At 42.1% G+C, this 22,236-nt stretch overlaps 1 non-coding gene and 1 pseudogene across 1 annotated transcript; one reads left to right on the top strand and one right to left on the bottom strand.

Annotated features, from left to right (window-relative positions):
- The first annotated feature begins 11,172 nt into the window (after positions 1 to 11,172).
- LOC103116702 (large ribosomal subunit protein eL6-like) lies at positions 11,173 to 14,161 on the top strand (annotated as a pseudogene).
- Positions 14,162 to 21,917: 7,756 nt separating this feature from the next.
- LOC132539129 (U6 spliceosomal RNA) lies at positions 21,918 to 22,024 on the bottom strand. The gene has a single exon (XR_009550435.1). It is a non-coding gene; the product is annotated as a U6 spliceosomal RNA (small nuclear RNA).
- Positions 22,025 to 22,236: the final 212 nt, after the last annotated feature.

Here is a 22,236-nt window from a genome sequence, read left to right as displayed (position 1 = left end):
CAAAATGCCATCACATCAAGGAAACATTTCAAAAATACTCAAAACTGCCTCTGCTTACACTGTAACAGCATGCCCCTTGGGTACTAGCTCACACTTCAGGGGCTCTGCTGCCAGATTCCACCCAGTTAGATCAATAGCTCTCTACTCAACTCACTGCTTTCATCAGAAACCTAAGTCCACCAGTTAGCATCATGTTGAGAGAGCCTTAATTGAACCAATAAATCTGCAGTGCCATCCATCCTAGTGATGGATGGACAGAGAGAAGAGCATAGATCATTCACCATTCAAAGAAAAAACAAAGCACTGCTCAGAATGGGAGTTATCTTCCTCCTCCTCTAGTGGGAAAAGCAAAGTCTTATGAAACCTGAGGAACTCTCTAGCCAAGAGAATAATGGAGCATAAATTTCAACAAGGGGAAGCCTTGCTCAGGAAGCAGCACCATTAACTAAGGCATCCTCCAGTGCTGGGGACTGACGGCAATTAATGTGGAAACTAGACACTGCTGTGTGACTTGGAGAGGGCTCTAATGGTTTGTGTTCGCTGTTTCTTCCTTTCTTTTTTTACATTTGTTTTTTATTTGGGTAACATTGGCTGACGGTATATATATGTTTCAGGATGCATTTTTTACAGAAACTGAAAAAGCTTTGGTGACTTGTCACTGCCTGGCCAGTTTCCCTTTTTTGTAGCAGGAAGAAAGTAAAGTAGTTCATAACCCTTCCTCTCCAACCAGAGAACCTGAGTGTGCTATCTATGTAGTGGGCGTCTGCTGGCTTCTATCTTGAATGCAGGACAGTGTGGTCACAGAACAATTTATGGAGTGCTTATCAATAGACTTCAGCTTGCAGAGGGCTCCAGGCAAAGAGCTTCCTTCTCATCAGAGATAATTCCCTTTGGCTGCACCTTGTGAATCTTAGATATTAACATGGGCAGGTCACCACCACGGTCAAACACTTGGAGAAACAATCATGAAACTCTTGCAGCCTGCCTTTCAGAAACTGAGCTTCTGTCACCTCTTCAGATGTCTGTCCTGTCTCCTTATCACCGAGCTTCACATCTCACATATTTCTCTGAACACAGGAAAATTAAACAGGAAAGACCAATAACTCTTTCACATCAACAGTCCTCCATTGTGAGGTGCTGCAATTTTTTTTTTTAAGTTTGGGATAAAGAATCAGAGAAAGGAGAATTCCACTTATTATTCAGTAACGAACTGGAAGGACATAAATAGATTAGTGATTTTGTTGCTGAGAGGATCTTAGCCAGAGAGGAAGCTCTGTCAGTTATTCCTCACACAGGGAATTAACATGTTTCTTACAGCTTGGTTTTTGTATGTGTTTTGTTTGTTTACTTCTTTAAAACAAATATCCTGGAGGGGAACTAAATATTGCATATTATATTTTATCATACATTAGGACCAATGTTTAAGCCCCTAGCCATCATATGGGAACATGTGCATGGGCAAGATCCAAGAGCAAGGGAGCAGTGCTGTGGTGTCTCTCCTCTCTCCATTTATCTCTGTGTCTTTGTCTACCATCCCCTATGTGAAAAAAAGAAAAGAAAGAAAGAAAACCTACCAGAAGAAGAGGAATCATGTAGCCCAGAAGCCTCGGCAGAAGCATCTGATAGGAAAAAGAAGCAAAAAACAAACAAACAAAAAACCCTGGGAAGGCATGTCTGCATTGGATGCTTGTGAACAAAGAGCAAGAGAAAGCCAGGTCCATTTCCTTTAAGGGGAAAATCAGGAAGCTCAATGGAAGAATATGTTCATCTCACTTACATTCATAAGCCACTGACTTTTGTTGGTCACAAAGTCACACCTGGTCTGCAACTCAGTCATTAAAAGCATCAGTCTAAAAGGTGAGAACAAAGGCCAGGAGACAGCCACAATGGAGGGCATTTACTTTATTTAGGTCCATTGGCAAGTGCTATTCTTTAGCGATGTCTTAAGTCATTGGTTCAAATGCCACTGCACCATCTCCAGTCCTATTAGAAAAGTAGCTTTGTTCTCCACCTTCACAATTTATGAAGGAAACATCCGACTGAAGTCATCTTTTATCCTAGGACAATCCAGATTGTTCTCTCTGTCTTGCTCTCTCTCACTCTCTTACTCTCGCTCTGTTGATACTTTCACCAGCACTTAACTTCCTCTGTTTTCTCTGCAACAGGTATTTTCAGAGGCTGCAACAGAATGTCAGGTTGGCTGCAGTAGTCCTCTGGGATCCACTTCCACAAGTTATTACAATCACTAGGTCCCCAGGAAAGATTTTCATCATGACTCATCCAGACATATAAGCCCTTTAGACCTTAATATCAATACAGAGGGGCCCAGAGATAGCTTACCCAGTAGAGCACATATTTAACCATGTGTGAGGCCCTGGATTCAAACTCCAGCACCACCTAGAAGCACTAAGGACAATTTGAGGGAGCTTGCTAGAGGGTAAAGTGGTTTTATGGTATGTCTCTTCTTTCTCATACCTCTCTCCCTCAGTAAAATGAAAAATAAATTTAAATGTTAAATTAGAATGTCATACCAAATTGACACAGATTTTAGTGCTCATTATAGATATACATACCCATTCTTGTTTTTTCTTCAAAATGTCCTTTTTTTTTTTTAAGTTTTGACTTCATTACCTCAAATTGTGCTGAAGCCACATGTACTCTGGCGAAGCCCTCCTGCATTTCTGTGGCCTACACCTACCCATAAATATATATATATATATATATGCCCTGATTTTTAAATTTACTTTAAAGCTTGTATTCCTTTCTTTCTTTCTTTTTCTTTTCTTTTTTTTCTTTTTTGGTACCAGATCTTCACACCTGTGTGATTCCACTGCTCTAAGCGAACTTTCTTCTCCTTTTTAATTCAGAGGGAGAGACAGGGAAATAGGGAGAGATAGAGAGAGAGAAGAGAGAACATCTCTACTGTTCATGATGCTGCCCTTGGTATGCAAGGCTCTTCCACTTAGTGCCAAGGACTCGAACCTGGTCACCATGCGTGGTAAAGGATGCTCTCTGTCTGGTGAGCTTTCCCCCCAATTTATTTTATTTAATTTTTATTTAATTGTGCTTCACTTACATCTCCTCTCAAAAGTCTGAAAATTGTCATTCTGATTCTGAAGAGGAGAGTTACTTCTGAGAGCTGAGTATGAAGCATCTCAAGGGTCTGGGAGTGACTCTGTACTTGTTTGTCTCAACAGGAAATTTTGAGTGGTGCCCAGTTCAAGTTCTCCACAATCACATTAGGCTACAGTAAACTTAAGGTAAGAGCACTTCATTCTCTTCCTTGGGGGTATGGGAGTGGAGGTGTGGAATAATTGAAATAATTTCAATAATCTTCTGTGTTCAATCTCTTTAAAAAAAAAAAAGGGGGTTCAGATCTAATTAGCAGAGGTAGGGAGTTAAGGGCTTTGGGGATTCTGAAGATGAGGGAGGATAGAATCCTGGTGGGGAGCAACACAGTATGCAATAAGGGCTGACTTTGTAAAGAGTTACTGAGATGAAGTTGTCTTCAAATATAGAAACCTATTTCCAGGGAGGATCAACCCAAAGTTGACCTCCATTTTTACACCTCACATCTTCACTTTGATCATCCAAGGGCACCAGATAGACTTCAAGGGAGGGTTCTGTATGTTCAAGTCCTTCGAGCTGAAAGCATTGCATGCCTCAGTGCTAAATCTCAGAAGTTATGGAGAGAGGAAGGAGAAGGTTTGGCATGAGCCCAGAGACTCACTCAGATGTGCTGCAGAAAGTGCCACCTGCGCTTAACCCCTGTACTACCGCCCAACTCCCTCTACATAAATTTTAAAGACATCGTCAATGAATCAAAACCAATTACAAAGAAGACTAAGGCAAGTATAAGCCTATGGGACTACATCAAATTAAATAGCTTCTTCAGGGAGTTGGGTGGTAGTGCAGCGGGTTAAGTGCTCATGGCACGAAGCACAAGGACTGGCTTAAGGATCCCAGTTCGAGTCCCCCAGCTCCCCAGCTGCAGGGGAGTCGCTTCACAGGCTGTGAATCAGGTCTGCAAGTGTCTATCTTTCTCTCCCCCTCCCGGTGTTCCCCTCCTCTCTTCATTTCTCTCTGTCCTATCCAACAATGACAGCATCAATAACAACAACAATAATAACCACAACAATAAAACAACAAGGGCAACAAAATGGAAAATAAATAAATAAATATTTTAAAAAAAGAAAGCTTCTGCACAGCAAAAGAAACCACTACCCAAACCAAGAGACCCCTCACAGAATGGGAGAAGATCTTTACATGTCATACATCAGACAAGAATTTAACCAAAGTATATAAAAGCTTGCCAAACTCAACAACAAGAAAACAAATAACCCCATCAAAAATGGGGAGAGGACATGGACAGAATATTCACCACAGAAGAGATCCAAAAGGCCGAGAAACCCAGGAAAAAATGCTCCAAGTCTCTGATTGTCAGAGAAATGCAAATAAAGACAATAATGAGATACCACTTCACTCCTGTGAGAATGTCATACAGCAGAAAAGATAGCAGCAACAAATGCTGGAGAGATAGTGGGGTCAAAGGAACCCTCTTGCACTGCTAATGGGAATGTAAATTGGTCCAACCTCTGTGGAGAACAGTCTGAAGAACTTTCAGAAGGCTAGAAATGGACCTACCCTATGATCCTGCAATTCCTGTCCTACGGATATATCCCAGGGAAACCAACACACCCATTCAAAAAGATATGTGTACACATATGTTCTTAGCAGCACAATTTTTCATAGCCAAAACTTGGAAGCAACCCTGGTGTCCAACAACAGATAAGTGGCTGAGCAAGTAGTGGTATATATACACAATGGAATACTACTCAGCTATTAAAAATGGTGACTTCACCATTTTCAGCCTATCTTGGATGGAGCTTGAAGAAATCATGTTAAGTAAAATGAGTCAGAAACAGAAGGATGAATATGGGATGATCTTACTCTCGGGCAGAAGTTGAAAAACAAGATCAAAAGAGAAAACACAAGTAGAACCTGAACTGGCGGTGTATCGCACCAAAGTTAAAGACTCTGGGGCGAAAAAAGAGAAGATATAATGCCAGGTGATCCCAGATGGAACTAAAGAAACTAGGACAGAAAGAAAAAGAAAACATAAAGTGCCACTTGGACTGGGTGTGGGGTATTGCAGGAAAGCAAAGAAATCTGAGAAAGAAAGGAAAGGGAGGTGTGGAGAGGGCATTGAGGTAGGTCCTGGTGCATGATAGAGTGAATGGACCTAAGCTGGGGCAAGTGTTTTGCAGACACTTATCAGTGTTAGATAAGAAATTGTAACCCTGTGTCAACAACTGTACTGCAATCCATTAACCCACCAATAAAATTGTTTTTCAAAATTGAAGTAATAAAAAAAAAAAAGACTCTGGGGCAAATGGGGGGGGAGAGTACAGGTCCAAAAAGGATGACAGAGAACCTAGTGGGGTTTGTATTGTTATGTGGAAAACTGAGAAATGTTATGCATGTACAAACTATTGTATTTACTGTCGAATATAAAACATTAATTTCCCAATAAAGAAATTTTTTTAAAAAAGAAGAAGAATTCTTAAGTCTTGGAGCATGATGGCAGAGGACCCAGTGGGGGTGTATTGTAATGTGGAAAACTCGGAGATGTTATGCATGTACAAACTATTGTATTGACTGTTGAGTGTAAAACATTAATCCCCCAATAAAAATTAAAAATTAATCAATTTTAAAAAATAATCTATTGCCTTCTTAAATTCTAAGACAGCAGGAATCTTCCCCATTCTCTACAAAACCTGTATTTCTCCCAGTCCCCCTGGGGTGTGGCTCATTTTCCTTAATGCTTCTCACTCTCTTTTTCTTTTCCTTTTCCCTTTTTTCCCCCTCTTTACCAGAGCACTAATCAGCTCTGGCTTTTGGTGGTGCAGAGCCTCAGGCATGAGAGTCTTTTTGCATATCATCATGCTATCTACCCAGACCCCTCCATGCTACTCTAGATCCATACCATTTGATACTGCATCTGCTGATCTCAAACAAATCAACACAAGCAGTACCACCTCAACATGTTTCACTTCAGACTGTGTCCAGAGACACCAGCCATAGGATGTCAACCCTTCAGCTCCATTACTCTGGTGAAACCTCTCCTAGCTCATAGGACTCCTTAATTCCATTTCTGGTGGTGCCCTTCCTAACAAAGCCACAGAACCTAGATATATACCAGGGCCCATGAGATAGAGCACATGTGCACGTGTATCCATAAGTTAGGGGGAAATATATACCTTAAAGTAAAAGTGTACAATAGTTTCCAGTGACTCAATAAGTGCAGCAAGCAAGTAGAAAGACCTAAAAAAAAAAAAAAAAAAAAGGCACCGTAAAGTACTTAATCCAATAGTTTCTACTTATAGATACCCTCCTTACCTACTTCCTATTTCACTTCCCTCAATCACTCTAAGGCAAACCTTGTCAGACAAAGTAAGTATTACAAAAGCTGGATAAGAACAAGAGACAGGCATACTTTAATCATGACTTTTTAGTCATCTGGGGCCCTAGTCAGGAAATCCTGGAATTCAGAGACATAATGGAGCTAGACATCTAACAGATCCCTCTCTCCTTCACTGGTCATCTCCATCAGGAACAACACAGCGGACCCTCTTGTGAGCATCTGTAAGACCTTGCCCTCAATGTGGAACAACAGTAGAGACTGCCCACTCTCCGAAGGGAGACTGGGTCAACATACTCTGCCACTTGAGGAAGACGGGTCCTGAAATCGGAGCAACTTAGAATGTTCCTAACTATTTGAGCTCAGACCTACAGGAATGCAAAGCTTACACAGGCTCCTGCAACAAATATGGGCCCCAGATCAATTGATGAGGTTTACAGTTAATAGTATTTATATACTTTTCCCATATTTGGGAGGTACTCTCTTCCCTGATCCAGCTTTCTAGTCCTATTTCCAACTCTGACATCACCTCCCCAGACAATACCTTTAGCTCACCTACATGTCAGCTGTTGGGCTCAAACCAAAATTAGTAAAGTCATGGGCCCCTAAAATAGACATACTAGATTTTTCCAAAATGGGGACCCCAAATCTCATATGCTCTATTCTTGCCTTTAGGTTCTTGATTATTAAACATTTTTTTCTGTTTTATATCTTAATGCTTTTCAGCCACCAAGTTGCAGATGCTACCATGACATCAATCTGACTTCCCTGGGCAGTTGAACTCACCAATGTCCTGCAGCCCCACCTCTACAAACCCCTACCCCATAGGGAAAGATAGAAGTAGGCTGGGATGGGAATCGGGCTGTAGCGCAGTGGGTTAAGCGCAGGTGGCGCAAAGCACAAGGACCGGCGTAAGGATCCCGGTTCGAACCCCGGCTCCCCACCTGCAGAGGAGTCGCTTCACAGGCGGTGAAGCAGGTCTGCAGGTGTCTATCTTTCTCTCCCCCTCTCTGTCTTCCCCTCCTCTCTCCATTTCTCTCTGTCCTATCCAACAACGACAACAACAATAATAGCTACAACAATAAAAAACAACAAGGGCAACAAAAGGGAATAAATAAAATAAATATTTAAAAAAAAAAGAAAAAAAAAAAAAAGAAGTAGGCTGGGAGTATGGATCAACCTACCAACACCTATGTCCAGTGGAGATACAATTACAGAAGCCAGACCTTTTACTTTTTGCACCCCCTAATGATCCTGGCTCCACGCTCCCAGAGGGATAAAGAATAGGAAAGCCTGCAATGGAGGGTAGGATGGAGAACTCTAGTGGTGGGAATTGTGTGGAACTGTACCCCTCTGATCCTACAGTCTTGTCAATCATTATTAAATCAATAATTAAAAATTATTTTACAGACACTAGTTTCTGAAAAATAAAACTTCCCAGTTTTAATAATATCTGTCAATTTGGAAAGTATGCCATGCCACTGTTATCCTAATTCATTTTGTATTCAGCTAATTCAAAGTAAAGGCTATTACAAAAACAAAATAAACAGAATGTCTGTTTGTTTAATAATATAGTGCAGGGCTTGCATTCCTGAGGTTCCAGGTTCCAATCTCCATATCATATCTGCCAGAGCTGAGCAGAGCACTACTCTGAGGGATAGATGATAGATAGGTAGACAGACAGACAGACAGACAGATATGAAGAGAATACATCTTTGCAGCTGGAGAGATAGCTTAACAATAAAGCACAGAATTTGCAAGGATAAGGTCCCAAGTTCAATCTGAGACATCCTATATGCTATGGCAATGCTCTGGTTCTCACTCTATCACTTATAAATTAATTAATGAATGTCTTTTAAAAAATATTTGTACTGGGGGCCGGGTCGTGGCACACCTGGTTGAGCACATGTATTACAAAATGCAAGGACCCAGGTTTGAGCCCCCGGCCCCCACCTGCAGGGGGAAAGCTTTATGAGTGGCGAAGCAGGGCTGCAGGTGTCTCTCTGTCTCTCTCCCTCTCTATAACCCCCTCCTCTTGATTTCTGGCTGCCTCTATCCAAAAATAAAGATAATAATAAATTTTTAAAAAATTTTTAAAAAATATATATGTACCAGTCAATACCCAGGTCCAGAGGAGAAGCAATTACACAGACCAGATCTTCTGCCTTCTACAACCCATAAAGAATTTTGGTCTATACTCCCAGAAGAGTAAATGTTAGGGGAAGGTGACCAGAGAGCTCTGAACTACAATTCCATCAGGGCACAGAGAGAGAATGGAAAGGAAAAAAAGAAAGAAAGAAGGAAGGAAAGAAAGAAGAAAGAAAGAAAGAAAGAAAGAAAGAAAGAAAGAAAAGAAAGGAAGAAAGACACTCAGAAGTAGAAGGTGTGACTTAGAAAGGAAAAGAAGGTGGATCATAGAAAAAAATGAGCAAGTATATATAAATATAGAAATAGTAGAAAGTATATATAAATATAGAAATAGTTATAGAAATAGTAGTCAACCCATATCTATGATCTTAGGAGAATACAGTTTCCAATAGAGGGAACAGGGACACAGAACTCTGGTGGTGGGAAACGTGAAATTCTATCCTTGTTATCTTGTAATTTTTGTAAATCAGTATTAAATTACTAGTAAAAAATGAAAAAAAAAATCTGTACCATGACTATCATTCCTGCTACTGCTGATATTTCTACTACAATTGTCTTTATAATTCACTTCTATATTCTGCACCAGTAGCTATGCTAAGCTCATATTGCCACACTTATATTGTCTCCTTTAATTTTCATCAATCATTATATGTGAATTCTTCTGAGTCCTAGTAGTCAAATGATGATACCTACCAATGTTTGGAGAACTGGACTTACTTGCCTCGCTTCACAGAGCCCATAAAGGGCAGAACATGGATGTGAAAACTCTCAGTCTGAAAACTTCCTAATAACTTGAAGGGAAAGAAGCTCAGTAGGGTTGGACCCTACAGATAAGATGTGGGTTAATTGTTTGGTCATGGTTAACATTCAGGAGGGCCAATTTCTCTTGTTTCAGACTCTTCCCTGCCTTCTCTTTGTCCTCTGATGACATGAAAGGTCTTTCATCTCGATACCAAAGGTTTTCAGGATAGGACCCCTGCTTCCTGTTCCCACCTCCTTTCTCTTCACCCCTGCTCTGAGCTTTGGGCTCCAGCTAAATCAACTGGCTGGAAAGACTCAGTGGAAAGCTGACTTTGCAGGTGTGTGTGTGTGTGTGTGTGTGTGTGTGTGTGTGTGTGTGTGTGTCCCATGCCCTCTCTAGTCTTCCTGGAATGTTCCATCCTCTGAAATGAGGATGGACATCATACTCTTTGCTCCACACGAGGACGATGGGTTCTGAAATTGGTATGTTCCTACTCATGACCACAGAATGTGAGCTCAGATCTACAGGGATGCAGAGGTCACATAGGCTCCTAAGCTGAATATGGGCCTCAGATCACATCCAATTGATGGGGTTTACAGTCAACAATATTTATACCCCTTTCCCATATTTGGGAGCTACTCTCTTCCCTGATCCAGCTTTCTGGTCCTTTTTTCATCTCCCCAGGCAATAACTTGGATCCACCTGCATATCAGATTTCAGGCTCAGGGGGAAAAAAAAAAAAAACAACTTAGTATAATCATGGGGCTTTGGAATATAACTAAAATAAGCCTACTAGCTATTTACAAAATGGAGGACCCCTCCCCCAACTCTTCATCTGCACTATTTCAGCCTTTAGGTCCATGATTAGTCAGCAACTTATTTGGCTTTGTATGTTAACTCTCTTTTCAACCACCAGGTTCCAAATGCTAGCATGATGTCAATCAGACTTCCCTGGACAGATGATCCCACCAATATGTCCTGGAGCCTCGCTTCCCCAGAGCCCTGCCCAACTAAAGAAAGAGAAAGAGAGGCTGGGAGTATGGATCAACCAGTCAATGCCCATGTTTAGCGGGAAAGCAATTACAGACCTGACCTTCCACCTTCTGCACCCCATAATGACCCCGGTCCATACTCCCAGAGGGATAAAGAATAGAAAAGCTATCAGGGGAGGGGATGGGATATGGAGTTCTGATGGTGGGAATTGTGTGGAGTTGTACCCCTCTTATCCTATGGTTTTGTCAATGTTTCCTGTTTATAAATTAAATAAAAAAGAAAAAGAAAAAGAAAGCAAAACCCCCACATTAAACTCATGGGTCACTACTCTGATTGCCACAGAGCAACAAAGTGACAAAATCAGGAGCAAACTGGCAAGGAATTGGGCACTTAGGGCAAGCCACTTCCCTGAGTCACTGATTCTTGCATCAGAGGCAGAAAGTGAAAACCACTACAGCAGCACCTAAGAGGGGCCCCTCACCCAGACCTGGGAGAGGCATGGAGGTCACCTTGAACACAGAATGGCTAAACTGAGACTTTTAGGAACCCTTAGAGTGGCAAGTAGACATCAGGGGGTGGGGAAACAGCACACAGGGAAATTGAAGCCAGCAGTTGGCCAGCTGCAGAAATTAGCAGCAGGTCCCCAGGATGGACTGACTGGGATGTGGACTCAGGGTGAGTGTTGGAAAAGTGTATCTGTATTTGATCCAGAAGGTATGGGGTCACTCTATCTTTTAAAATGAGTGAGTGAGTGAGTGAGTGAGTGAGTGAGTGAGTGAGTGAGTGATTAAAATACAGGATAAGAGAAAGGAGAAAGGGCCATAGTATTGCACAGTTCTGGCACAAGGTGGTGCTGAGACTTGAACCCATGACCTCTGAGGCCTCAGAGATGTAAGTTGGTGTTTCTAGTAGGCTGAGATATTCCTCCCAGCTCCCTTTTCTTTCATTTATTGTGATGAGAGAGAGAGAGAGAGAATAAGAGGGTCCAGAGCACCCCCAGGCTTTTCCATATATGGTGTCCAGGACCTGGGACTTCATGCAAGTTCTGTGCTGTGCTGTTGGGATAACTCCCCAGCTCTCTCTTAATATTACTTATGAATGCTTCTGTATTGTCTTTCCACATGCTATCAACTACAGTTCTGTGTAGTGAACTTGCAAAGGTGCTTAATTTAGTGAAATTTCCCAAGGAAGATTTTTTCCCCCCGCTCTAGGTAGAAAGAGGCCAGAAAGTTGCTTCTCCGCAGGTGAGAGAGGCTGCCAAAGCCGAGGCATCTACCCTGTGGGCTGAGGGGCGCACACAGCCAGCTCTTTGTGCTTGGTTCCCAGCAAAGGGAGTCACAGGGGCTCTGAGCTCCCCCAAGAAGAAGAGTAATTTCAGTGTAGGCAGTCTTTAATCATTTTGAGTGAGGTAAAGTGGGGTCCCTGAGATGGGTGATGTTAATAACAGTCAACACTTTATGAAGTTTATTGTGTGCAAGGGATCTTCCTAAGGGTCCCCAAGTACCTTGAGCTCAGTTCATGCTGACAATAACCCTGTGACAAAGTGACTTTCCCAAACTCTATTTTCCAGAGAATGAAATGAACTTACTCCCTGGTCTCTCTGTGATCCCAGAAGTGGAAATTAGGGTTAAGGTTCCAGCTCTGGGGATAGTCTGCATCCTGAGTGGGAGGAAAAGGGAAACAGTCTCCAACTGAATTGATAAATGACTGACATGATGTGGCTCACCTCGAACTCCAAATTGTCTGCTGAGGTGTCATATCCCTTCGCCCAAAGCCTTTCCTGACAGCTTATCTATAATAGACATAAATAGGCACACATTACATGTCAAGAATGTTTTCTGGCTATATGTGTAGTTTTGTGGAGTGCTAAATAAATTGAATGCATGATTACACTGCTCCAGAGGTGAAATCACTCCTGCATTCAGTTACAGAGAGGGAAAGAAAGAAAGAGAGGAAGGAAGGAAGGAAGGAAGGGAGGGAGGAAGGGAGGAAGGAAGAAAGGAAAGAAGAAAGGAAGAAAGAAAGGGGGCCAGGTGGTAGCACAACGGGTTAAGCACAAGGACCAGTTTAAGGATCCCAGTTCAAGCCCCCAGCTCCCCTCCTACAGGGGAGTTGCTTCACAGGTGGTGAAGCAGGTCTGCAGGTGTCTATCTTTCTCTCCCCCTCTCTGTCTTTCCCTCCTCTCTCCATTTCTCTCTGTCTTATCCAACAATGACATCAATAATAACAAAAATAATAACCACAACAATGATAAAAAAATAAGAGAAAAAAAGGAAGGAAGGAAGGAAGGAAGGAAGGAAGGAAGGGAAAGACACTATAGCACTGGAGTTCATCCCATGCCATAGCACCTTCTGTGTGGTGTCAGCATTCAGAGATGGCCACAAGCATTGTTAGGAGAAGGTGAAGAACAGAGGGCACTGAACCCTAGTTCCACTGTGATTTGGAACTTTTGTAACCAGGTACCTTTGTCCTTGTCCCATCACAGGGAAGGAGGAGTATTTGAAAAACACCTGAGGAAGCTAGGCCTTTATTTCCCTTACCTGAGAGGGAAGAGGAAAAATGAACATCTGGAAGTCGTAGTAGGTGTATACGTGGTTTAGAAAGGAAGTGAAGGTAGCGTCTTATGTGCATAAAAATAGATCCTAGCCTCACTATACTGATTTTTTTTTCTCATGTGCAGTTATGTGTGTGTGCTTTCATTTTTCTTGAATAAAAGCTTTAAATGCCTGAAATCCTGCTGTTCTCCTCAATTACTTGTCAAGTTTAGTATGAAGAACCAGATGCCATAGGGAGACGCATGGCAAGCACACACCCTACCTGGTACCTCTCAAGCCCTCAGTGTGTTTCCTTGGCTTCACTTCTATCTCTGTAAGGACATCAGAGCCCTGTCAATCAGGGACACACCATTGCTGGGCTATCTACATGTAGCAGTGAAACTGACATGAAACACTGCAGATTCCACATGTACAGAACTCAGCACATTCCCCACCTCAACTCGGGGCCTGAACTCTCTCATTCGTAGTTCTGGCCAACCTATGGCTGGGAGTTTAGGGACTGCCAAGAGATTTGAAGAGGTCACAAATGAGACCAAAGCCCTAGGGATCAGAATTGTTTTAGTGAGAGCTGAAACAAGCCTGTTTGGGATTTGCCTGCAGAGTAGGCTCCGTTTCCTACAGCGATAGAAAGACAACTTCCTCCCAGCCAAGGAGGGGAACTCTACTTCACTCCACTGCCCACTGCAAATTCAGCTGTCTATCATCCCCTGAGCCTCCCTCATCCCAAACAAAATCACAGGAGGCAAAGGAGGGTGAGAAGAGGCTGGCCAGCTGGACTCTGGCCAGTACAGGAAACCCAGAGCAAAGCTCCTTGAGTAGGGAGACATGCTGTCCAGATCCTCATGCTTTTTTCATTCCTGGCTCTCTTGAAGCACATGCTTAGTTAAAATGGAAAAAAAACTATCACAGAGGCAAAAGGGTGGTTTTTCTTGAAGCAGCTGGACATGGCTTATTCCTTGTGACTAAACCTCTGTCACTCAACCGAGTTCCTCTGCATAGAACACACCAGAAATTTGTCATTGCCACCTCCACCAAAATTGATATCAGTGGTGTGAAAATCCCCAACCATCTCACTGATACTTACTTCAACAAGAAGAAGAAACTGCAAAAGCCCAGACACCAGGAAATGAGTTCTCTGACACGGAAAAGAAAGGCAAGATTACAGAGCAGTACAACGTTGATCAGAAAGCTCTGCACTCACAGATCTTGCTGAAAATTAAAGCCATTCCTCAACTCCAGGGCTATCTCTGCCCTGTGTTTGCTCTCACAAATGGACTTTACCTGCATAAAGTGGTGTTCTAAAGTTCTTTAAGAAGAACTTAATTAAATAGTGTACCCATTTAAAAAAAAAAAGACATTATCTTCATGGAAATATTGGAATGAAAGGAATGCTCCTTAGAAGAAGGAAATCCTGGGGTCGGGTGGTAGCGCAGCAGGTTAAGCGCACATGGCGCAAAGCACAAGGACTGGCGTAAGGATCCCAGTTCAAGCCTCCAGCTCCCCACCTATAGGGGAGTCGCTTCACAGGCAGTGAAGCAGGTCTGCAGGTGTCTATCTTTCTCTTCCTCTCTGTCTTCCCCTCCTCTCTCCATTTCTCTCTGTCCTGTCCAACAACGAACGACATCAACAACAGCAATAATAACCACAACAGGGCTACAACAACAAGGGCAACAAAAGGGGGGAAAAATGACCTCCAGGAGCAGTGGATTCATGGTGCAGGCACTGAGCCCCAGCAATAACCCTGGAGGCAAAAAGAAAAAAAAAAGGAGGAGGAGGAGGAAATCCCAATGGAAGAATCCACCTTGGAGCTGTTTCTTCAGCAACAGTAGGCCTTGTCAGTCAAAGAGGGGCTTCCCTATAGAACACAAGACTTGCATACTTGAGGCTCCAGGTTTGATCCCCAGCTCTGCATATGCCATGCTCTGGTTTTTCTCTCTCTCTAAATAATCAAATTTCTCTTCCATAAATAAATAAATAAATAAGAAAAGAAAGAGGGTTGGGTGGTGGCACACCCAGTGAAGAGCACATAGTACTATGCAGAAAGCCCACACAAGGATCCAGGTTCAATCCCCTGCTCCCTACCTGCAGAAAGGATGCTTCAGGAGCAGTGAAGCAGGTCTGCAGGTGTCTATGTCTCTCCTTCCGTCATTTTCTAGCTCCCTCTCCCCTCTCAATTTCTCTCGGTCCTATAGAAGAAAAAATAGAAGAAAAAAAATGGTCTTTGGGAACATTGGATTCCTAGTGCCAGCACCAAGTCTTAGTATAACCCTGGAGGTAAAAAGAGAAAAGAAAAATGAAAGGAAGGAAGGAGTGAACAGTCAAACCGAGAGCATTCAGAAATCATAGTAAATATTCGGTATCAAGTCTGAATAATTATTTCTAACACATGCTTAAGCCAAGTTTGTATGAGTCACAGAAATACTTCTGTAAGTAAAATGCCAATTAAGGTAAATTTATATTTCTATCTCAAATGTTTGAAACCAGACTTAACTAAACATTTGCTCTAACTCATTACTTCAAACTCATAGTGTGTACTTAAAGGAAGTATTTTCTTCCACTACCAGTATTTTTAAAAATTCTAAAGTTATTTAAGATATTTGGACATCTTGCTGAATAATTTTGTTTTCCTTCATTCACAAAAGTTATTTTTGCTCTATAACAAGCTTTTGGTGAACAATAATGCTTACCAAGTACCTGTCTGTACACTTTCTTCTCTGACAGATCAACACACCATGAAAGACTCAAAATATCATAAAATTCCTCTTTCATGCCTGGAGTTTGTGTTTCAGGACAATTTTAAATTCATCTTTTCACATGCCTTTGAAAACTAAGTTCTCTTCCCCCCACCCCAAAGCATTAGTATTACTCCAGCCTAGTAAGAGACCAACCAATTTGAATTTTCAAAATGGAGAAAATACTTAATGATCATACTTCTAAATATGTAATTCAAGAAATGATATAAAACTTTCCACCTACTACATCTTTGCAATATCAACAGCCCATGAAAAGACTTCTCTCTAGGAGGCCAGGCAGTAGCACGCAGGTGAAGTACACAGGCGCAAAGTGCAAGGACCGGCACAAGGATCCTAGTTCCAGCACCCCGCGTGCAAGGGGGTCGCTTCACAAGTGGTGAAGCAGGTCTGCAGGTGTCTATCTTTCTCTCCCCCTCAACAACAACACAGGCAACAAAAAAAAATGAAAAAAATAGCCTCCAGGAGCAGTGGATTCATAGTGTAGGCACCAAGCCCCAACAATAACCCTGGAGACAAAGAAAAAGAAAAAACAATATATATCTCTCAAAATCTTAGACAAGTGAGATCTATGTAGATATAGCAATAACTCTCACCTTTCCTTCTAAACTCACAGTAATCTAGGCATTGCCCCCAGGACAAGACAAAGCAGAATAATGATCTAGTTTAGTCCCAGGGTCTTTTCACCTTGAACATATGCCAGTAAGATGGGGAAAAGTGTAAACTTTTAAGAAAGGTAGGTGTGTGTGTGTGTGTGTGTGTGTGTGTGTGTGTGTGTGTGTGTGTGTGTTTGTGAGTGTGTAAAGCAAGAGTAGACTTAGACTCCTGGGCTTTTTAAAAACAGCAGTGGGTCCCCAGTTGATGCAGCAATGGCCTTGTTCAAAGCAAAATCACATGGCACAGGTGTCATTGATCTTGCATATGTAAACCACAATAAGACAAGGCACCGATACTAACCATTCATTAAATCAGCCAACAGCACCCAATATGTCAGATTTGTAATCCAGACTACCAAGAAATTTTGTAGGTTAAGGCTTAGTTCCATCCTAAAGAAGTTTCCATCCCAGTGTAGAAGCATACCTAAATCATGACAGTTCTTTGTGGTAAATTGTCAAAATAGAGGCACATACAAAATACCCTGGAATTCCAGCAGAGAATGTCCTTGAAGGATTTTAAACAGGAAAGCTCTGTGGTCATAAATACCTCTCTGGCAGCACCATGGAAGACAAGAAAGACCAGAAGGGATGCTCTGACACAGCCCAGATCCCACCAGATGAAGGTAGGCGGTGAGGTGGGGGGCAGTGGGGGCAAGCAGAGAGCGGCTGGTCCTTCTACTAAGTAAGTCACCACACGTCAGACCGTGCTCTGTACCTACAGAGAGACTGTGAAGGAGTGTGTGTGCCTGCATACTGTGCAGGCAATTCTAAAAGAGCATTCTGTTGATTGTGTTGTAAAGTTACAAGTTAGTGGGAGTCGGGCGTAGCTCGGCGGGTTAAGCGCAGGTGGCACAAAGCACAAAGATCAGTATAAGGATCCCGGTTCGAGCCCCCGGCTCCCCACCTGCAGGGGAGTTGCTTCACAGGTGGTGAAGCAGGTCTGCAGGTGTCTATCTTTCTCTCCCCCTCTCTGTCTTCCCCTCCTCTCTCCATTTCTCTCTGTCCTATCCAACAACGACAGCAATAACAACAACAACGATAAACAAGGGCAACAAATGGGAAAATAAATAAATAAATAAATAAATAAATGTAAAAAAAATTATTTTAAAAAAAAGTTACAAGTTAGTCATTGAAAAGCACAGAAGGCATATAGAAGATAGCTCACTCAGTACATCACCTGCCTTGCTGGGTTTTGAGTCCCTGCACCAAATAGAGTGACATGGCACAAGGGGGAAACCTGTGCTGTCTCTCCCTCCCTATATATCTATCTGAACTAAACAGAATGAAAACGTTGACCCAGGAGTGATTAAATTCTGTATGCACAAGGGCAAAGTACCACAAGCAGGAGAAATAAGATGGAGTGGGATAGAAAGAAGAAGTATAAATACTGTTGACTGTATATTCCAGCCTTTAGATCCATGATTGGTCAACAATTTGTTTGGCTTTGTATGTTAACTCTCTTTTCAACCACCATGTTGCAGATGCTAGCAGGATGCGACCAGACTTCCCTGGGAAGACAACCCTACCAATGTGTCCTGAAGCTCCGCTTCTCCAGAGTCTTTCCCCACTAGGGAAAGAGAGAGAAAGGCTGGGAGTATGGATCGACCTGTCAATGCAATTACAGAAGCAATTACAGAAGCCAAACCTTCCACCTTCTGCATCCCACAATGACCTTGGGTCCATACTCCCAGAGGGATAAAGAATAGGAAAGCTATCAGGGGAGGGGATGGGATATAGAGTTCTGGTGGTGGGAATTGTGTGGAGTTGTACCCCTTTTTTGCCTCCAGGGTTATTGCTGGGGCTCAGTGCCAGCAACATGAATCCACTGCTCCTGGAGGCCATCCCTTCCCCCTTGTTGCCCTGGTTGTTGTTGTTTTTTATAGTTGTTATGGTTATTATTGTTGTTGTTATTGATGTTGTTATTGGGTAGGACAGAGAGAAATGGAGAGAGGAGGGGAAGACAGAGGGAGAGAGAAAGATAGACACCTGCAGACCGTTTTCACTGCCTGTGAAGCGACTCCCCTACACATAGGGAGCCGGGGCTCGAACCGGGATCCCTACACCAGTCCTTGCACTTTGCACCACGTGCGCTCAACCCACTCTGCCACCGCCCGATCCTGAGTTGTACCCCTCTTATCCTATGGTTTTGTCAACGTTTCCTTTTTATAAATAAAAAAAAAATTTTTTAATTAAAAAAATAAAAGAAGTATGGAAGAGGGCCAGAGAGATCTCTCAAGGCATTAGAGAGCAGGACTTATATACAATCCCTAGTATCACTTTATGTCAAAGCTGGACAGTGTTCCTCCTCTCTCTTTTTCTCACAGATAAATAAGAAAATTTTTCTTTCCTCTAGATAGAGGTTGAGAGACATATGGAGATCAAGGAGAGAGATAAGGAAAACACTACTCCTCTGCTCATGAAGCTCCTCCCCACCCCCCCACCCCATCCCCCACAGAGCAATGTCATGTGGTGGCCCAGGAAGACAGCCTGGATCCTTGAGTATGGTGATGTGTACATTCTACCAGGTGTGACATCTGGTGGTCTCCTGTAAATTACTTTTTAAGCATGAAGGAGATGTTCTATTTTATTTTATTTATTTTATTTTTTTATTTTATTTTATTTATTGGAGATGCCATTGTAATAGCTAGCTAAAGTCTATGTCCTGCTCTGTGGCCATAAATACACCATAGCATTCATTTAGAACCACCATTGTCTAGTTAAGACAAGTGCTTTTACCTGCTGACTTTAATGCTTAATAAGTCACTAGGGTGGGCAAGAAAGGACCTCAGAGTCAGGGTGTCTTAGCCCTACTTCCTGTTCTACTAATCAGGTACAAAATGTCAGACCTCTGCATCCCGGTCTCCCCACTGATGAGACAATTCTGGGCAGACTCCAGGTTCTGATGAAATATGAATCATCCCATTAGCCTTTGCTCCCCCTTTGCCTGGTGCAAAACGTGCCCATTCGGTCAGCGTTCTTTCTCTCCTTATTTCCCAGATCAGTCAGTCACATGTAATCGAAATTGCTTACTACTGGTGAACTCTGTGTTCCAGAATGGTTCACAATTACTCTTCAATAATTTAGCTAGGAGGGACACACACACACACACACACATTATTGTCACCAACATTATCTCTGGGGCTTGATACCAGCGCTTCAAATGCACCACTCCCAGCAGGCATTCTCCGCTTTCCTTACCCATTTTTAATTGGGGGAAATTAATGGTTACAGTGTATACAGTTGTTGGTACATGTGTAAAATTTCTCAGTTTTCTACAAAACACTCTCACCCCCAGCCTAGATCCTCCTCCACCATCATGCTCCAGGACCTGAAAGCCCCTCCCCCAGTCCTTTGCTTTGATGGTTATGCAAAGAGACTCTCACACCTGAGGCTCTGAAGTCCCAGACTCAATCTCCGCAACACCATAAACCAGAGCTAAGCAGTGGTCAAGTGTAAAAAAAAAAAAAAATTGTTGTCTTAAAAAGCCTGAGTACTAGTGACTCAAATAATACTCATGATAACGCTCCAATATTTTTACACCTAGGAAAACTTGCTTAAACATTAGATGCCGACAAGAAGGATTGGCCTCACCGCCCCTTCTCAACCACACCCAAATTTACAAAGGAAATTTGTAAAATTATGTGCATCATTATTCCCTGAACCCCAACCCAAGACATAATAGGAAGCTTTTCTCTATTTATGTTTGCATTAATCATTTGAAATCCCTTAGCTACTTAGACTAAGCATGGAAATAAACATCAGATAACACTCCAGGGGTAAGATTTTCATATCAAGCTAAACCAAAGCTTCTTCTTTCCCCTTTACATGTCACTGAATTTCTCTAAGGACAAGTGTTAAATAAGGGGACAGTGGTGCACCTGGTTAAGCACAAACGTTACCATGTGCAAGGATCCAGGTTCGAGCCCCCCTCCCCACATACAGGGGGGACATTTCATGAGGTGTGAAGTAGGTCTGCAGATATATCCTTCTCTCTATATATATATATTTCCCCCTCCCCTCTAAATTTCTTTCTGACCTAGCCAAAAAAAAGAAAAGAAGAGAAAAAAGAAATAATAATAATAATAGAAAGAAAAAGATAGTCATGGGAGCAGCGGATTCACACGTTGGCGCAGAGTCTCAATGATAGCCAGGAAAAGGAAAAAAGAAAGAGAAGAAGAAGAAAAAAGAAAGGAAAAAAAGGAGAGAATTAACTATCAACAGGACTACTGACCTTGACTCCCCCTCCCTTGTAGTGTACAATCCTATAAATTTTAGAGAAACCACCAAGTTACTTCCTAAATCACTGAGATTTGGAAAAAGCATTAGTTTTCACTCTTTGTTTTGCCTTCTAATTCAGCCAAATAGCCTAGAGACATAGACGAATATCTGGTCTGTTCTTTTTAGTAATTAAATAGAACCCAAGAGAAGATTTCTGTTTTCTAGTCTCCAATTTTAAACACACTAGATGAATAAAAAACAAAAATTAGATTGTCGAGGGAGAGAGGGACCTGTAGGACCCAAATGTTCAGGGAGAGTTATTTTGGCTTAGATAGTTTTGATAAAGAAAATACTTCCATCCAATGACTCCCGTCCAAGAGCATCCTCAAGTTTAGATGAGAGGTGGGGGGAGTGGAAAGTCATGCAGAACTTGTTTGTGAATAACTGGACTGATTGCCTCTCATTGCTTACATGATGTCCTTGCAGGCAAGCCTGGCTCACTAAGTGGGGAGCAGACCTGGAAGGCTGTACAGGAGCCCTTTGTAAACTACAGGACCAAGCTCTTCTCATGCAAACCTGGTCAAGATCAGATGCCAACTTTCAGAAAATATGGAAACAGATGATTCTTGTTCATCTGGGACTTAGTAAAAATACAGATGTAAAAAATTGGATGGCAAGAAGTTCAGATTTTATTATTTCTAAACATTTATTTACTTATTTATTTACTTGCTTACTTACTTATGAAGAGATCCTCACTGCAGCCTATGTGGTACTATGTGGATCAAACTCGGGCCCTCACCCATGCAAGTCCTGCACTCTACCACTAGACCACCTCCCTGTCTACAGAAATCCAGTTCTTTCAACAAATAAATATCAGAGGAGGGGAGAAAGCCACAGAAGGAACACACAGAATAAAAGGCATTTCAGAGATAGATCAACAAGATGTTATTTATACGTCTGACTTTGGATTGTGAGTCAAACAAACCACAAAAATGCCATGAGACAATTGTGAAAATCTAAACCCTGACTGATTATTTTATACTACTAAAGGACGACTGCTGATTAAATTTTAAGCATACTAATGACTGTAATCATGGCACTGCTGTTATGTTTAAAAGAAATAGTCTTCAATTTTCAGAGTAATATATTGGAATAAGATTTGCTTCATACTGGGGGAGGGGAAAGTTCATAGCAGATGGGTACATGTGGGTCAAGTTGTAAAAATTCAGTGATAGGAATATGAAAGTTCATTATCCCATCCTCTCTCAGGTTTTGTGAAGCTTTCTTTTTTGCTTTTCTCTTTGTTTTGAACCTCTGACTCCTAGTGGTGCCTGGGACCTCTTGCATGCAAACCATGTGTGTTACCACTGCAGTACGTCCCGTGTCTATTTCTGAAATTTTCAATAAGAACAAGTTGTTGCAGGGTTTTTTTTTTTAAATATGGAACGCTTCACGAATTTGCGTGTCATCCTTGCACAGAGGCCATGCTAATCTTCTCTGTATCGTTCCAATTTTAGTATATGTGCTGCCGAAGCGAGCACTGCAGGTTGTTTTTTTAAGGTGCTCAAGGAGGTGGCTCAATGATGGAACATAAGACTTATATGTGTAAGGTCCCAAGTCTATACAATAATGGTGTTCTGATTCTCTCAAAAAAAAATAAATCATGTTTTAAAAAGAGATTGATAGATAATATTAGAAAGAATAGTGAGTAAGTAGGCATTTCCAAACACAGTAGGGGTCTGAATTGCTGATA

The sequence above is a fragment of the Erinaceus europaeus genome, chromosome 6 (genome assembly GCF_950295315.1).
Source record: "Erinaceus europaeus chromosome 6, mEriEur2.1, whole genome shotgun sequence".
In the NCBI taxonomy this organism is placed as follows: Eukaryota; Metazoa; Chordata; class Mammalia; order Eulipotyphla; family Erinaceidae; genus Erinaceus; species Erinaceus europaeus.
Note: the sequence above shows the minus strand (reverse complement) of the source record. Positions and strands in the feature narration are given on the sequence as shown.